We start from the raw sequence: 17,610 nt of genomic DNA, 5'->3' as shown, positions 1-17,610 counted from the left end.
ACATCCCTTCATGATTTAAGTAGTTTGGATCATGTACAAGGTGTCCCTTATGCTTGAAATTATCCATGACTGTTGGGGAGCAAAAGACATGAAGAAAGGTTAAAAAATGGAAGTGAAAAGCCATGTACATTTCTTCCCAATGGATAGTTTTCCAAACCGTCGCGGTCGCCCGCCGACATGTTGCTGTTCATTTTATTTTTTCATGATCCAAAGAACCGCGGTCGACCTCCGACACCTCTCTGGAAATTAATTAAAATTCCAGTAATTTATCCGATGTCGCCCGCCCTCCCGCGATCGTCCGCCCACACTGTACCAGCATTTGTTTCAATTTCTAAGAACTGCACAAGGGCCACATTTATGGGTCACGGTGCAAGTTCTCTTTAGGCCCCTTTGGTTGCGGAACTTGCTGCCTAAAAGGTTGGGAAAGGGAGTTTGAATTTCGTCAAACTTCAGTTGACGGCGTGCTAGGTTGCTGTCACAGTGCCACAGTGGAATCCGCCAACTTTCCTCCATTGGTTGATATGGCAGTTATTTTCTTCAATTTCTTTTACATCTTCTTCTAGCAAAAAGAAGGGCGAATGAAATCTCTCTCTCTCTCTCTCAGCCCGCCCTTGTTTGCTTTATTTTTTTCCCAGCCAGAGAACTCCTCTCTCTGGATGCAACATGGGTCTCTCTGGATGCAACATGGGTCGGGTCAGGTTGAGCTTTCACTAAAAAAATGAACAGGAATCAACCTGAATCTGACCTGATTTTAGGGTAAAAGCTCAACCCAAATTCTAAAAAAATCGACAAGTTGCACCCTCTCTCTCTTATTTCTTTTCTACCTGCCACATCATTTTCTTAGGTTTCCGACCGTAGGAACACAACTGAACGTAACCTTTTTTGGTTTTTTGGAAATAATGCAACCATGTTTAAATAATTGCACTAACTCTTCTTGTCTTTTATTATTAACGATTATAATCCCCAAAAAGCTCTCAAAAGCCAATTAAAAAACGATAAGACAAGCTGAGTTAGCACAATTATTAAAATACGGTATGCCAATATCATTTCCCATGTAAAAATGTACACTATTATCATTGTCTGCAGTCTGCACAGAGCCCCTTTCTAAAGAAATAGGAAGAGTGTGTGGGGTTTCACATGTATGCCTTGTCCTCTAGCTAACCCCTTGCATTCTTCTTTCGCCCCCTTTCCCTCCCTTTCCCTCCACCTTCAACGACAGATTTCCTTCAGGTCGGAGGTCGGAGGTCGGAGGTCGGAGGTCGAAGATGGGCTCTCCTTTCCAAAAACGCCAAACCCAAAACCCTAACTATAAAGAAGACAAAGACAATGCTACCAATACCTCTTACTTCAATGTCTACGGACCCCATGTACTCTCTCTCTTTCTCTCTCTCTCTCTCTCTCTCTCTCTCTCTCTCTCTCTCTCTCTCTCTCTCTCATTATATTTTGTTCTACTTTCTGGGTTTTCTTTCTTTTTGATTTCCACTTTCTGGGTTTTCTTTCTTTTTGATTTCTACTTTCTGGGTTTTCTTTCTTTTTGATTTACACCTTTCATGTGCCTGTTTGGATTGCAAGAAAAAAACATTTCTAACATAAAATGTTTTGCTGGGAAATTTCTTTTCCCACTATTTAGAGGAAAATGATATGATTATGGTTGATTTAGAGGGATATTAATATTACTTGAAGGTGTCTGTGGGTAAAAATTGAATAGGGTTGATTGAACTTATTTTTTTCCTTTTGTAAAAGAAGTAGGAAATTTTGTAAAAAAATTTTATTGCTCAAACTTTTCTAGAAAATTCCTGCAATCCAAACAAGGAATTATGATGAAATTGTGGTTTTGGCTGTGTTGATCTCTTGTTGGATTGGAATTTGGTTAGAACATTTTTTGTTTTATTTTATTACATTGGAAAGTTCTGTTTTTGTTTCTTGTTTTTTTTTTCAAGGATTTTATAATCCAGCATTGTAAAATCCTGAATTTTATTAGCTAAAACCTAGATTTTTAAAGCTAAAATAGGATTTTAGCTTACAAATTCTAGGTTTTAGCTTGTAAAATACAGGATTTACAATCCTGCATTATGAAATCCATGTATCCAAACAGCCCCTTAGTGTTGAATGAATGTCTTGTGATTTTCTCTCTTGTCAAAGTTCAGTATAGATTCTAAATATATAGCGAATACTGGATTGTAATAATGTGGATTCGAATTTATTTTGGAAACTAATGAAAATATAATCAATTCAGCTCCTAGAACTGGATGAGATGCTAAACGATGAAAAAAAATATAATGCCCATAAAACGGGTACTAGGAAACAGTTCCACATTCAATGGACATCGTCTGAATTCCATGTCTGGATGGGAACCCAACATCCTGTTATGAACAATCTTGAAATTTGAGGAGAAAACACGTCACGGAGTGGGTGGAGACCTGTTGAGAGATTGGAGTATGTTGCACATAGGAGAATTCTAGGAAACTTATTAGAAAAAGTTAGATGAAGTTAACTTTGATAGTTGGGCAAAAGTAATGTTTAGTTTTCGCTTGGTTTGTATGGGTCGTGTCTGGATTTTAAGTATTTAGAAGAGTACAGTTTGTGGATTTTAAGTAAGTCACTTAAGTTTGATGTGCCCCACATTTTGCAATTAATGTTCAGGGATTTTTGGCATTTCAACCTTTTTTAAATAAAATATCATGGAAAAATTTACAAAGTTAAGTTGTTGATATCCCAAGCTCAAAAGAATTTTTTTGAACACATTTTGAAAAGTTTCTTCCTTTACAAATTTAAATGGTTTTGGGGACTTCTTTTGCTACTTTTAGATGAGTGGTGGCAGAGAAAGGCTCTTGAATAGAGGTGCTACCCTAGGATTTTGGGTAATTAGGGGACTACAAAGTATTTTTGTGTGTTATTTTGAAGTTTTTGATGGAATATGGAGTTATTTTTCTTTGGGAATGATGCCTCAACCCTATATGACGCTGTGCCACATTTTTTGGTGCTGTGATGGTACCAGGTCAGTACATTCTCTTTTCCTATGTTGAAATTTCAAATTATTTGGTTTCTACAGTTAGAAAAGGACTGTGCTATCAAACCGTCTTTTTGACGCTGTTTCTAAGTTTTTTTTCTAGTTTTTGCTAGAATTTTCGTTACTAGTTCTTGTCCCAAAGAAAGCTCTAATTATGTGGAAAAAAAAAAACTTCTGTTGATTATAATGACAAGTAGAGGTGAGGCTGAATTTAGAGGGAGGATGAATGATGCCCAACATGATGAAACAATCTACCATCAGGTTGATGGAGATAATCTGATGCATAATTTGGATAATCAAGAGCAGCTGTCGGATCACTTATATTGATTGAATTAGGCCATGGAAAGTGTAGGGCTTAGCCGATGTTAGTCGTTTCTTAGTTCATTATAGACCAAACAGGGATATTAATCGGGCTCGAGGAGGAGAAATGATTGTAAATCTCATATTTTTAGAGGTCCAAAGTAGCATGAATAATATAGTGGAGGTCAGGGTGGGCTAGTCCAATCATCGTGCAAATCAGGAAAGGGTTGATCAGACACGTGGAGGTGCACCATGGTTTGATCAGAAACCTGCCTTTGGACAAAAATTAAATCATTCTTCACGCAAGCAAGATGAAACGAATGTCCAGATCATGAATATCATTTTTCTTATATCTTATGTGTGATGAGAAAGATTGGGAGTAAATATCGAAACCCAACATTACTAAGGTAAGATGATCCACAAACTTTTTTTTGATTAGATTGCACTTTTGAATACATTTCTTGATTGCAAGAAGATACGATAGGTGAAAAAGGAGCAACCCTTAAAGCCAGATTGAAGGGAGCTGCCCACATTTAGTGGAATCAGCACAAGGAGGTTCATTTTAGATATGGACTGGGAGCAATTAGGATGTGGGAGGAGATGAAGGTCATGCTAAATGAGAGGTTGTGAAGATTGACATGGAGGGATCCTTAAGGCTCTGTTTGGATACCGGGAGAGAAACCAGAAAGGGAAAAAATGTTGTGGCCGGCAGGGAAAGGGAAGGAAGGGAAGGATTGTAATCATTTCTGATTCCAAGGACTGTTTGGCGGATAGAAGATTTCAATATGTTTTCTTTAATCTTAACACTATTGCCGAAAACCCTTTTTTTTTTTTTTGAATTTATGGAGGAATGTTAATCTTGTGTTAGTATTCATACAAAATTTTGGTTTTTTTCATTTCTGATATGTTTTCTGCAGGGGAAGGCAGATGCCGTTTTCAAGGTTCCAGCATCTAATTCAACGTTGAATCTGGAGGTAGGTTTTTGAGTCTATTCGAGGAAAATTCTCTTCAGTCCCCATATAGTTAAAAATCTAAGGGAAGTTTCTGTTTTGGAACAGGACATTCAAGGACTTGTTACCTGGATCCTTGGTGCAGGGTTCATGCCATCTTGGGTTTTTATAAAAGTAAAGAAGCCTTATCCTTTTCCCTTCTCATTCATTGTCTGGTGCCTATGATTCCTTAGTTAGCTGATATAAGTTTTGAGTGGTTTTAGAACTGTCAAAGCCATTATGATCTGGTTGATGCATTAGGTTTTTGAAAACATCGGTCTGCCGGTTTTGATATTATTGTTCCTATGTCTGTTGGTAAGGTCAGATCATGGCACTTCATCATCTCTGTCTGATTTGTACTGATGTGCGGGTTTTTGATTATTTTCTCTACACCACCCCAGGATATATGAAATCTTTGCTTATTTTCATATGATGTTTTACATAATTTTATGGTTGCCTATGCTTGCTGGTTGTTAGTGGTTAGTATCTCCATGCTTTCATTACATTAGATACTGCCTATCGTAGCCACGTTATCACATGAAACTTCTTACTTCTGGCTCCTGTTCATGGTTTTAAATTTCTGCTGAAATGGCAAAATTTCAGATTTCTGTTGGGCCGAAATTTTGGGGAAAAAATTAAAAAATTACATGAAATTTTCAGCTGAAATTTTGGCACAATAATGAAATATGTTTTTTTACCAAATTTCGGTTTCGGCTATGTCCGAAACCGAAACCGAAATTTTAAACCTTTCTCCTGTTGACTCTTTTGTAGCAACACATGATATATGCAGATAGTTGAGCACATGGTGGAGAAAAAAGATAGTTCCTGAACTGTATTGCATACTTAGTTATATCTTGGATCAGGTGCATCGAAATGGACCTTCAGTAGGATTTCAGTTCTCATGTGAAATGGTGGTGCCTTCTGTGGAAACTTACCAATGTCTCCAAAAGCTTAAGCTGTTGGAGAGAGGCAGTATTTAATCTTTTATACTTTAACACTCCCACTCACGTGTGGCCCTCTTGGCTAACACGTGGCACATGTGGCTGGCCCCACTTCTTGCGTAGACCATTGCATGTGGATTTTTGATAACAAGGAGGTTTGAACTTGAGACCTTTGGATCTGATACCATGTGGAAACTTACCATTGTCTTCAAAAGCTCAAGCTGTTGGAGAAAGGCAGTATTTAATCTTTTTTACTTTAACACCTTCAATTTAGTTAAGAACTGTCAACTACTGGCCTCATACATTTGTTTGGTAAGCCTTTTTGAATATGGTAAAAATCAAAGTTTTATTGTCAGTTCTAGTGATGAAGTTGAACGCAGAGGCATGCCACACATAGCTGGAGGAATGGTGTTTTTTAGAAAATTGTTGGTTGAGATTGGTGTATCACTGTATTGGTCTCATTTCTAATGCAGATGTTCTGCAACAATTAGTCTCTGATTCACGTTGCCTAAAAAATATCCATTGTTAAGTCTCAGTTCTAGTTAGCAGTTATGTTTGCTAAGGCAGTTGAGTAGAGAAGAATATCACTTTTCGTAGACAAGATAGACACGATGGATTTCTATGCTATTGCTTGATTGAGCGTTTCGAGAGTAGATGATGTTTTTATGATTTCTCATGCATTAACTTCTTTTCCTATTATTACCCGTGATTTGTGGACACGGACACGAGTGTCGTGTGTCGACACGGACACGAAGTGTTAGAAATATCAAATTCGCAAAATTTAGAAACGGGGACACGGCTAAAATAGAATGTACATATAATCATGATTTGTGGACATGGATTCGTGTGCCGAGTTTCGACACGGATACGAGGTATCTGACATGGAAAACCCTAAAAAATCTAGAATAGTGGCACACTCATACACTCAAATGTATATAAAGTTACTGACACTTCTAGCAGTACAGTTAAAAGTGTCTAAAGGAGTGTTGACACGTGTGGACATGGGTGTCGTTCGGACACGACACGACAAGTGTGTCTGCAATAAATTCAAAGTGTCGGCCAAATCATAGATTATTACCCTTGATTATCATTCACGACATAAGTTGTAATAGCCTTAGATTATTAAAATTAATGAATCAATAGACGTGAACTCAATCACACTTTCATTCCCAACTTTTCCTTGTCTCAACAGTTTTATTTTATTTTAATTTTAATGGTGGTATTTTTTGGCAGAGAAACACCTATATACAACGAGAGAACAGAAGAATTACCAACGGGCAAAAACTTCCCCTATCGTGAGAGATAATATCTGAAATCGACATTCATTACTCTCATTGCTTAAGCTGCCCTAAATAACAAAACCAAGGTTTCCACCTTGTTTCTCATAAAAAAGTGGGATAAGTTATTTGATGAATCAAACATAATGTGCCATTCAAAAAAATATATATAATGTGTGATTTTGCTTAATTATCATAAATTAGAATTCATAATCTGGCCTTAGTTTTTTATCGGTTCTTGTATCTCCTTGCATTCTATTTTCATGATGTTATGCTGATTTATAACGGAAAACACACTGTTCTTGATATTATTAATGCTAAACTATTTTTTTTTTACCTGCAGAACAAGCCACTTATACAGAAAGTGGTTCTTCTTTATGTTCCAGGCCTTGATGCAGCGTTGTACATGTCACAGTCCAAGCTACTTACTGGTCTTAAAGAAAGTTGTGGGAATCCAATGCCAGTTTTAGCTCTTAGGTAAGTAACAAAAAATTTAAGTAGTTTTTGCAGATATGTTTCAAGTAGTATACTATATCGAATTTCATGATATCTTATATGCGAGTTTTTAAATGGTGTAAGCCCTTATGGTCCCGTATTTTTCAAAAAGTACTGTACGGACCACACCATAGGATGATCCAAACCGTCCATGTGATGGGCCACAACATATATAGGTTGTGCCCAAAATCATTTCTATAGGATGATCCCAACCCTCTGATCTTTGCATATTATGGGAACCTCTATAGATCGGAGGGCTAGGATCATCCTATGGAAATGATTTTTGGGGCACAACCTATTTACCTTGTGGCCCTTCACATGGATGGTTTGGATCATCCTATGATGTGGTCCGTACAATACTTTTTTTGAAAAATACGGGACTATAAGGGCTTACACCATATAAAATGTTATTAGTTACATTAATGCCAACACCCAATCTCAACTCAAATCAACTCAGCAAAGCGTTTGTCCCAAACTAGTTGGGGTCGGCTAAATGAATCCTTTAGAAAAAAATCATGAAGAAGGTAAAAGGAATCTACCCGGCTCTAATCCTGGTTCTAACTGGGTTCTTCTACGTGGATCATTTTTTTCCATTCTATCCTATCCAAGGTCATGTTCTCTAATGCCAACACCCAATCCTGATGCATTAATAGATTGAGCAATCTAGTTCCCCTCCTTGATGCACCCCACTTTTTTTTTCTTTTTTTTTGAAATGGTCCCCAATTCCAATATGTTTTATATATTATTGATATGCATCCTATATCAGCTGTGTATCAGATGGAATGCAAACAATAGATGCACTCTTAACATGCAAGCTGTAAAGAAAACAGGAGGAGACCTATTCAGTTTTTGGAAGGCCCGATCAAGCATTGGAACAAGGTATGTGACATGCCTTACAAATTTAATTGCTTATCTAAAGATATAGTTGATTATGCACAATTAAAATATAGGCACTTGCATATGTTGTTTCTTAAATTTATTGGTTTGATAGCAGTCATTTGCATTGTAGCTGCACATAAGCGTTTGAATGGTTGTTGTAGAATCTGCCCTCTGTACTTGCTCCTACTAACTCATTTGGGAGTAAACATGCAAGAGTGAAATTATATATATATGGATGGGAACTGCACGCGAAAAGGTCAAGCTGTCTTAGGACGACAATAGTAACAGTAGCAGCATAGTCAATGCTTGAAATAGGTTGACTTAAAAAGGTGTCACCAGCACCTTAAGGGCACTGTTTTTTTATTATGTGTGTGTGGAATAGCCACCTTAAGGGCACTGTATTTCCCACTTTCTCTGTTACATCAATGGTGCAGATTGTTACTTGTTTTCTTGGGTGGCTCCAGTGGTGCAGATTGTTGATGTTGTTGTTTTGGTTTTTCCTGGAGTGGGTACAATAATGCAGATTGCTAAATGAGAGAACAAATCTATTGGAATATCATAGATACATTTCATTCCTCTACTGTTGAATTATATACAATTATACATCACAGAAAAGACAAGGTTATGGAAATACTTGTCAAACAATTGCAGACATACTTGTCATACAATGCAGGTACAAAATAAAAAGAATAAAGACTAAGTGAGTTAGTCAGGTGATATTTAATTGGAACCATTGCATTTGTAATCAACACGATTGCCCTGTATTAAGCCATACACTACAGACTTTTACTTTTCCAAGCTGATTAAATTCTTTCCGTGAATACATTAACCAATTGTTGATATTTGTTCATCAAGATTATTGCATGATTATTGCCTTAAACTCTTTACAATATCGATTTGTTAGAAGAGGGCCCCCTTTGATTCAGACTTTCAAATGCACTCTTTTTTATAGGAATCCTGAAAATTGGAATCAATCGCTTAAATCGGGTGAGCTGGGCATGCTCACGTGAAGATGATAATACCAGTGTCATTCAATATCACCTATTCACCTGCAAACACCAGCTTGGTGATCCTCTCCCCTGTTTACCCAAGTCAACTAACTGCTCCCATCAAAATTGAGCCTTCCAAAAGGCCATGTGCCTTCTAGTCGGCACATAATGCCAATACCCAATCCTGTCTTTAGCTGCATGCTTGCAGAAATACCCCATAGCTAGATTGCTAGTGGTTCCTTTTGGGCCCCTTTTATAATAATTCCTTTGATTGATTCTTTATGTTGCTGGATAGATTGGGGAAGGCATTAGTTTTCACTCTTTGCGTTGTATGTTCATTATTCTCTGAAAGGAACAAAATCCTCAAGAATGATGCCATTCTTATGCCATTCTTGTGCTTACTACAAGATGACAAGCAATTCTAAATGCTAACAAGTTCCTTCAATAGGTTCGTTATCTCTGAACGGAATAAAATCCTCCAAAGGATGCCATTTTTGTCTTGCATGCCGGATGACGACCAATTCCAAAAATTAGTTAGTTAATCCATAGTAGTCAAATTAGCAGAAGTATTGAGAATCGTGTGGTGGTTTGATTTGATTATCCTACATCAAATATGTTGATGTGGGAAAATAACATAAATATTTATACAGAATAACTGACGGTTTTGGTTTGCCATTAAAAAAAAACCGACAGTTTTGGTTTCGGTACGTGTTTTGGTGGGGATGAAAATTGAAACATTTTGGTTTTTTCTTGCCGGTTTTGGTGGAAATTTAAAACCGTGCATAAGAGAACTGTGGAAGGCTCTTGAATACTCCTATTCTCAACATTTTGAAACCCATATTATATAACTTCGGGCGAAAATCCAAAACTATTAAAAAAGTAGCTTCTCTGCCCATTAGTAATTATTGAAGATAGAGAATATTATTGATCAATATGTGGCATCAAGCAGCCTTTAGACGAAAGGAATAAGGTTTGTTATACTATGAATGGCTTAGGGGTTGAATGTAAGATGTTCACAACCTCTCTTCAAACATTCAAGGATTTCACAGAGTTGTAGATTCTTTTATTACATGATGTTGGACATGATGCCTCTTCTTCTATTCCTATGAAGCCATCTTCTTCACAGTCCTCTTCACTGGACAACTTTAAGGTTCTTTTATTCTGCCTGATCATCTAATTGCCGTGACCATGCAAGAGGATAAGGGCGTGGCTCCTGCTAGCGTAGGGGCAATGGCGATCAACATTATCATCAGCAAGAGTTTCCACGTCCAACACTTACCCCTCTTGTCCAGGGCAAGGAGGTATCTAGAGGGGGTTTTTTTTTTTTTTGAATGGTCGCCAATTTTATTAAAAGAAGTCCGAGATGGTCAAGATTCAAGAAATTAAAGAACCATAAGATAAAAATACATGAGGAACCAAAAGAAGTCGCGACGGAAGAGAGTCAAATGTGCCAAAGATTCTTTCGAGACCCCCAATTTAGCCAAGCTAGCGGCCACCTCGTTTGCCGAACGACAGGCATTCTTGAAGGATAGATCAAAAAATACAATCTGAAATCTCATCAAAGTATCTATCAAATCTCCAGGGATTCCTTTGGGGCCCCTAAGACATTTGATGACGTTCAAAGAGTCCCCTTCAATCACTACCTTATCCTTCCCATTAGAGGTTGTTGCTACCCACACTGAAAACTATTATAAAACGAAGTGCGCGCACGAGAGAGAGAGAGAGAGAGAGAGAGAGAGAGAGAGAGAGAGAGAGAGAGAGAGAGAGAGAGAGAGAGAGAGAGAGAGAGAGAGTCCAATTGGTCATAGGATTTGTATTGCATTCATTAAGTGGTTACAATCCTAATCACTCACTTATTTACTGACAAGAGTAAAATAATTACGGAATTGCTACTAATAATGAATACACCATAACAGCAATTATGCATGCACCGTAATGAAATGTGACATGGTTTTTTCCGTCACTCCCCTCAAGCTGACCTTGGTATCTGAACATGTATAGCTCGTCAGAAAAATGCAAATGATGATCGTTTGTGAGGCCTTTAGTAAGGTTGTGTTTGTGAGGCCTTTAGTAAGGTTGTCTGCTACTTGGTCTTTTGCTTGAGACAAAAAAGGGGTCATTTCACCACTCTCCTCTGAAAAACTGGAAATCAATCTTTGTGTTTCATTTCGCCTGAAACACTAATTTTGGGATAACTTAATTGCACTTTGATTATCACTATATAGCTCTACATGTTCCTGTGAAAGCATACGCATTTCCTGAACTAATTGTCATCTCGGCAGTAGGAAAATCCATGCCACTATATTCCACTTTTGTCCTAAATCTTCCAACTGTGTATTGCTGATATGGTAACATATTTATCACACACCATGCTCCCACATTATACATGTATGACACAGATTATACCATTTGCCATATTACTTTTAATGAATTACTCTGGTTAACACTTTCTTATCTTTCATCTCTTATCCTTCATTCAGGTACTCAGGAGGCATCCAAGGATTTTAGATTTCCATTGAGCACTGCTGATTTGCATGCTTCCAAGGAGTGTTTTCATAATAAATAGAGCAAGAGCTCTGTCAGGGTAGTGGTCACATTCAGTTATTATTGATGGAAACTAGATGACCTTTAGTGCTAGTAAACTTGAACCAGTACTGCATCGGATTATACGTAAATCGGTCTTTCTGCAACTATTCAGTTACTTTAAGAGGGCATCATGTCTATAGATTCACCTGCCACCCCATACAGTGAGTCCAACCTCTACGCACTTAAAGGAAATGGCGGCAGCACCAGTATATCTAGTCAAATATTTATGTCTGATAAAAAGAAGTTTAAGTATGGATCTCGGTCTTACTACAATGAGATCTATGACCAACAGAATTCCAATTCCTCCTCCGAAGAATTTCTTGATCAAGGTCCCAACTCTTATCAGATGATGACTAGTTCAGGATCATCTACCACTGCACAAAACCCATATGACTCCTTTTTCGCCACAATCAGACATCCGAATTCCCAAATATTTGACGACACCACTCATGAGACTCACTCTGTATCTGAATGCTTAGATAGTGGAAGCCTGGATATTGGATTCGACTATGATGAAGATGAAATCGCGTTAAAGCTTCGAGAACTCGAGGGAGGGCTTTTGGATGATAATGATGATGAGATGTTTGATTCTGATCTAGGTATGAGTATTGATGGAGAATGGGCCAAACCTGTCATGAATCTTCTTATTCCCAATTCTCTGAAGGAGTCATCCTCCACAGATTCAAAGCTTAGTAGCATCAGCAGCAATAAAGAAATGCCCATATTACCCCTCTCTAGCCCAATATCAAGGAGAACTCTTACTCCTAAACAGTTGCTCTTTGAGTGTGCGGCCGCGGTATCAGAAGGAAACATGATGGAGGCATCAACCCTAATAACCGAACTCCGACAAATGGTCTCAATCCAAGGTGATCCCCCTCAAAGGATTGCTGCGTATATGGTCGAAGGCCTTGCTGCTCGTATAGCTGCCTCAGGCCATGGTCTATACAAGGCTCTTAAATGCAAAGAACCACCAACTTCTGACAGGCTCTCAGCTATGCAAATCCTATTCGAGGTCTGCCCATGTTTCAAATTCGGATTCATGGCAGCCAACGGTGCCATTGCCGAGGCATTCAAAGGAGAAGAGAGAGTTCACATCATAGATTTTGACATAAACCAAGGAAGCCAGTACTTTACACTCATACAAGCTCTTTCAACACGGCCCGATAAGCCGCCCTTTGTAAGGATAACTGGGGTGGATGATCCAGAGTCGGTGCAGCGTACAAACGGTGGTCTAAAAATCATAGGGCAGCGTCTTGAGAATCTCGCAGAATCACTTGGGGTCCCATTCAAGTTCCGAGCATTAGCTTCCAAGACTGTGGACGTGACCCCATCTATGCTAGATTGCCGGGCCAATGAGGCCCTTGTTGTCAACTTTGCTTTCCAGCTACATCCCATGCCCGATGAGAGTGTCTCAACAGTCAACCAGAGGGACCGTCTCCTACGCATGGTTAAAAGTTTGGAACCAAAGCTAGTGACAGTTGTGGAACAGGACATTAACACAAACACTGCCCCATTCTTTCCTAGGTTTGTGGAGGCCTACAATTACTTTTCAGCTGTGTTTGAGTCACTTGATGCAACCCTCCCTAGAGAGAGTCCCGACAGGGTAAATGTTGAGAGGCAGTGCCTCGCGCGCGACATAGTCAACATTGTGGCATGTGAGGGAGCGGAGAGGATCGAGCGATATGAGGTGGCAGGAAAATGGAGAGCGAGGATGATAATGGCAGGGTTTTTCGCATGCCCATTGAGTACGTACATAAATGGGGCAATTCGATCAGTGCTGAAAACAACATATTGTGACAGGTACATGGTGAAAGAAGAAAGTGGAGCACTATATTTTGGGTGGGAAGACAAGATCTTGGTTGTTGCTTCGGCCTGGAGATGAGTTTTATTGCAGGTACTGTGCATTTTGTTCATATTGTTGTCTTATATATGCGTGCCTGGAATTGTACTAGTACTCCTAATATCTAATCTAAATGGGGTTAGGAGGAAATAAATAAAAAAATTCTCGATGAACCAGCTTTTTTTTTTGCTATCGTGATGCATATGTAGTTTGGGCTACAATGTTATTTTACTTTATTTTTATTTATTTTTTGCTTTACAGCACTATGTAACAATGTCAGAGAAACCTTATATGAGTGTTAGATGAGTTATGTAGTTTGTATGTCGGGCTGGTCATTTCACTATGTATAACCCTAGCAAGCTCTACAGTGTATCTACTCGATCAAGTGGTTAACTTATCTACTCCGTCGGCTTAAAATACAGTGGGGGCCACATTGTTTGGGTGATGCAAACCATTCACTTGATGGGCCCTCACATAGATAAGGCGTGCCCAAAAAATCAGCTCCATAGGATTAGCCCAACCCTTCGATTTGTGGAGGTTAAAATGGACAGGTATAAACCTTCACAAATCTGTCCATTTTTTACCTCCACAGTTCGAAGGGTTAGGATGATCCTAAGGAGCTGAATTTTTGGGCACACCCTATCTATGTGAGGGCCTATCAAATGACTGCGTCAGCACCAACTCCAGATCATGGCCTGATATGTTGCATTTTAGGAAAAATGTTTTGGTGAAATCGGGTAGTGCCAAAACAGGGTTGGAAGTCATGTCCCGCTTTAGTGCCTCAAATATGGGTTTAGGTCGGAATGCACATTGGCAGAAATGACCCCACTTTGTACTTCAATTTTATGATTGAGTATACTGCCGTGGTAACCATTGGATGCCTAACACCATATCTGATCAATTGAGAGGAAATATCTACATCTTCATCTTAAAGTTGTATCATTGAATCTTGATTTGCACTTCTTTCATTGTTCAAAGCATTCTAATTTATTTCCATACTTTGGTTGTGGGTAATTTACCTCATAGAGTAGTGGTATAACCATAGACAGGGGGGAGATTGCCTTGGATTTACATGGAACTTACATTGTAGAATAGTGGTAGTAGCGTTTGGTTGTCAATCTCGTAAAGTAGTTTTTTGCTTTGATTTATTGGGAATGATGATCTCTCTCCCCGTTTGATTTCCCGAATTGGACTTCCTTTGATATCATTTTGATTCACGGTTACTAACAACTGAAAAAAAAAAAAAGGCAGCCCAATGCACGAGGCTCCCGCCATTACGGGGTCTGGGGATGGTTAGATGTACACAGCCTTACTCCTGCTTTTTAAAGAGGCTGTTTCCGTGACTCGAACCCGTGACCACCAAGTCACAATGGAACAACCTTACTGTTGCGCCAAGGCTCACCCTCTATATCACTGACAACCAAAAAGTAAAAAATAATTTACTAGAAAATTGACCCACCACATAAAAAATCTTAAACCATCAGAAAGAATGGGAGGGAGATCAAACAATTATAGGTTTAATCAAAATATGATTAGAATGAAATAAAAACTGAAACAGGGTCCAAACATTATCAAAGTTCATAATCCCAAAAAATGAACAGGAAACTTTTGTAGCTATTTATTAATCTACCAAATAATATATCAAGATTTCATAATATGTGAGTATACACGTGTGTCTGTGTGCGCGCGTGTTTGGGAGGATTATGAACTTTTTATTAATATCAAATTCCAACACTTGACCTTACAGGCCATATTGCATGTCTCCTTGCTGGACCCAAAGGTTGGTCACTAGGATTGATCCAACGGTAGCTGAACTCATGCTATAAATACATTTTCCCTGATGTGGACAGTCCAGATGCTGGCTCACACCATCCACATCTGTGCACTCCATTCACACGCTAGTATGGTGCGAAACCAGATCATTCCACCAGTGAAACCAGACCATTCCTCTCAGTTTTTCTTCATTTTAAGTGTATATCATGCGAGAGAACTGTAAAATTAAATTGTCGTGATATATCGTCGGATATATCACAATATTTCAAAAATATTGTAAAAATATTGAGCAATATCATCTGACATATTGGAACATCGAGGCATGCCCTTTCAATATTTGAGTTTTTTTAAGGTACATACTTTTATTTTTTTTTTTAAATATAGTAGGGTTCTCTCTAAAGGATGGTCCAAACCATTCATTTGTTGGACCCCAAATAAATATGTCATAGCCCAAAAATCATCTCATAGGATTATCCTAACCCTCCTATCTGTAGGTTTCTAATTTTCTATAAGGTGTTGGCCACTACAGATCGGTGGGTTAGGATAATCCTATGAGATGATTTAGCTGCTTAATATACGTAGAAAGAAATTTTTAAGTTTCTCAGTTAAATTTTTAACTAATAATCGTTTAGAATAAACCTCTAATAAGAAGATTTAGCTGCTTAATATACGTAGAAAGAAATAGAGCCGTACCGAATCTCCAAATTAGAATATGAGCTTGAATTGTGTACGTAAATTTGATATTCTCTCAATAACTTGCGTAAATTTAGAGTCTATTGCAGTGGATTCCAATAAATTTCAAATAAAATTTTTTGGTTTAAAATTGTTTTATCGAAATCAAGTAAGTTAATGGCATTCAATGATACGGTCATATTCACTTGGCTTAGGTTCACACCACCTCATTTTTATGGGCACACCCCCTTTATTATAGTTTTCTTGACAGAGAAAAGGGGATAATAACCGTGAGTATTGTTGAACAACCATGAGTTCTGGCGGGCCAAATGGTTTGTTGGTGAACCCTTAGGCCATGTTTGGACTGCAAGAAAAACATTTCTGATGGTTTTTCCTTACCGCGATTCAGAAGTACATGATTATGGTTAATTTGGAGGGACATTATCATAAATTGAAGCTCCCTCTAGGAAAGATTGAGTAGGATAGGTTCAAGTTTTGTTTTTTCATATTGAACAAAAGTAATTCTGGAAATATCTTTCCTTTCCAATTTTTTCCAGAAAATGCCTGCAATCCAGGGCCTAGTGGGCTATATGGAAGTCTAAAAATTAATTTCCCACCATTTGGTAATTTAAATTTTGTCCAATATAGATAATTTTCCCTGTTTCCAAGGAAAATTGCATACCATAACATTTGTTTTTATTTTCCATGAAAAAATGTCCATAATTTATTTCCCTAAGTCCAAACACCACTAATATAAATCAACTGGTCATGTCCCCAGCAAAGGAACTCCTCTTTAAGAACTGGATACGAGAATTTCATCTCCTACCCATTCTAAGAAAACCATTTATTTGAAGTTGACATACAGATGACTTTCCAACCAAGTTACGAGCTCGGCCCCCAATAACCATTTATGGTGTAACATACGATGAAAACAGTTTAAAACAGTGGTTTGTATAGCCGAACTGGGATTGAAACCCACAAACCTCAAGGTTACAACAACTGTTCCAGCACAATCTCACCTATCAAGATTCACAGTATCCATATAGCCTCATGGGGACCTAACTTTTATGAACTCACAGTGGATCTGTGAGATAGCTCACCCTAGAGGACATTTAATATGTCGTGAGTTTTAGCCAGATTTTGAACAAGCACCCCTTATGATATACAGACTGTTCTCAAGACTCTTGTAAAGATGTAAAGAGATTGCGCAGAGGAGTTATGTTGATGATGTTGTGATGAATTAATGTGGGAGAAAGTTATTATTAGTTCCAACCTGTGAGGCTGAATCTGTCGGCAATCCTTGTCAGTTAGTGCGTATCAATTTATACTGGTCCATGATTAGTAGCTTATTAATTCTTAAAAAATAGCAGGAGTTGTTTATTTAGCTTCTGAAGTTGGTAATTTGAGGTGAGCAATCCTTTCTGTGTACTTAAAAATAGCAAGAGGCATATGTTCTTTTTCAGGTAACCTCCCCCTATGGAAACACAGTTTATCACAAAGAAAACGAGACAGTAGGCCAGTTTGCATTTACGACTAGTGAGGCTGGCAACTACCTTGCTTGTTTTTGGATTGATAGTGTCAACATTGACTGGAAAATTGGAATCGCGGCAAGGGACTGGCACTCTGTTGCAAGAAAAGAAAAGATTGAGGTAAAACACTAACACCTTGCTTATTTTACTAAGTTTATGTGTTCAACACGATTTTATCTGAATTTATATTTGATTGTTGGCTGGTAATTTAGGGTATTTAGCTTGAGCTAAGGAAACTAGAAGGGGCTGTAGAGGCCATCCATGAGAATTTATTATATCTCGAGAGCAGGTAATATAAAGTACTTAGCACACTTCCCATTTATGCTATTG

General features: G+C 38.2%; 1 pseudogene across 1 annotated transcript; it reads left to right on the top strand.

The window, feature by feature from the left end:
- The first annotated feature begins 1,100 nt into the window (after nt 1-1,100).
- On the top strand, nt 1,101-13,620 carry LOC143848608 (scarecrow-like protein 1 pseudogene; annotated as a pseudogene). Its single transcript, XR_013235427.1, has 6 exons — nt 1,101-1,367; nt 4,228-4,284; nt 4,369-4,434; nt 6,861-6,994; nt 7,779-7,891; nt 11,361-13,620. The product of XR_013235427.1 is annotated as a scarecrow-like protein 1 pseudogene (transcript).
- The last annotated feature ends 3,990 nt before the right edge of the window (nt 13,621-17,610 follow it).

The sequence above is a fragment of the Tasmannia lanceolata genome, unplaced genomic scaffold (assembly GCF_043159265.1).
Source record: "Tasmannia lanceolata isolate RefF3 unplaced genomic scaffold, GAP_Taslan_0.1 ptg000016l, whole genome shotgun sequence".
Classification (NCBI taxonomy): Eukaryota; Viridiplantae; Streptophyta; class Magnoliopsida; order Canellales; family Winteraceae; genus Tasmannia; species Tasmannia lanceolata.
This window is presented reverse-complemented; position numbering and strand designations above follow the sequence as displayed.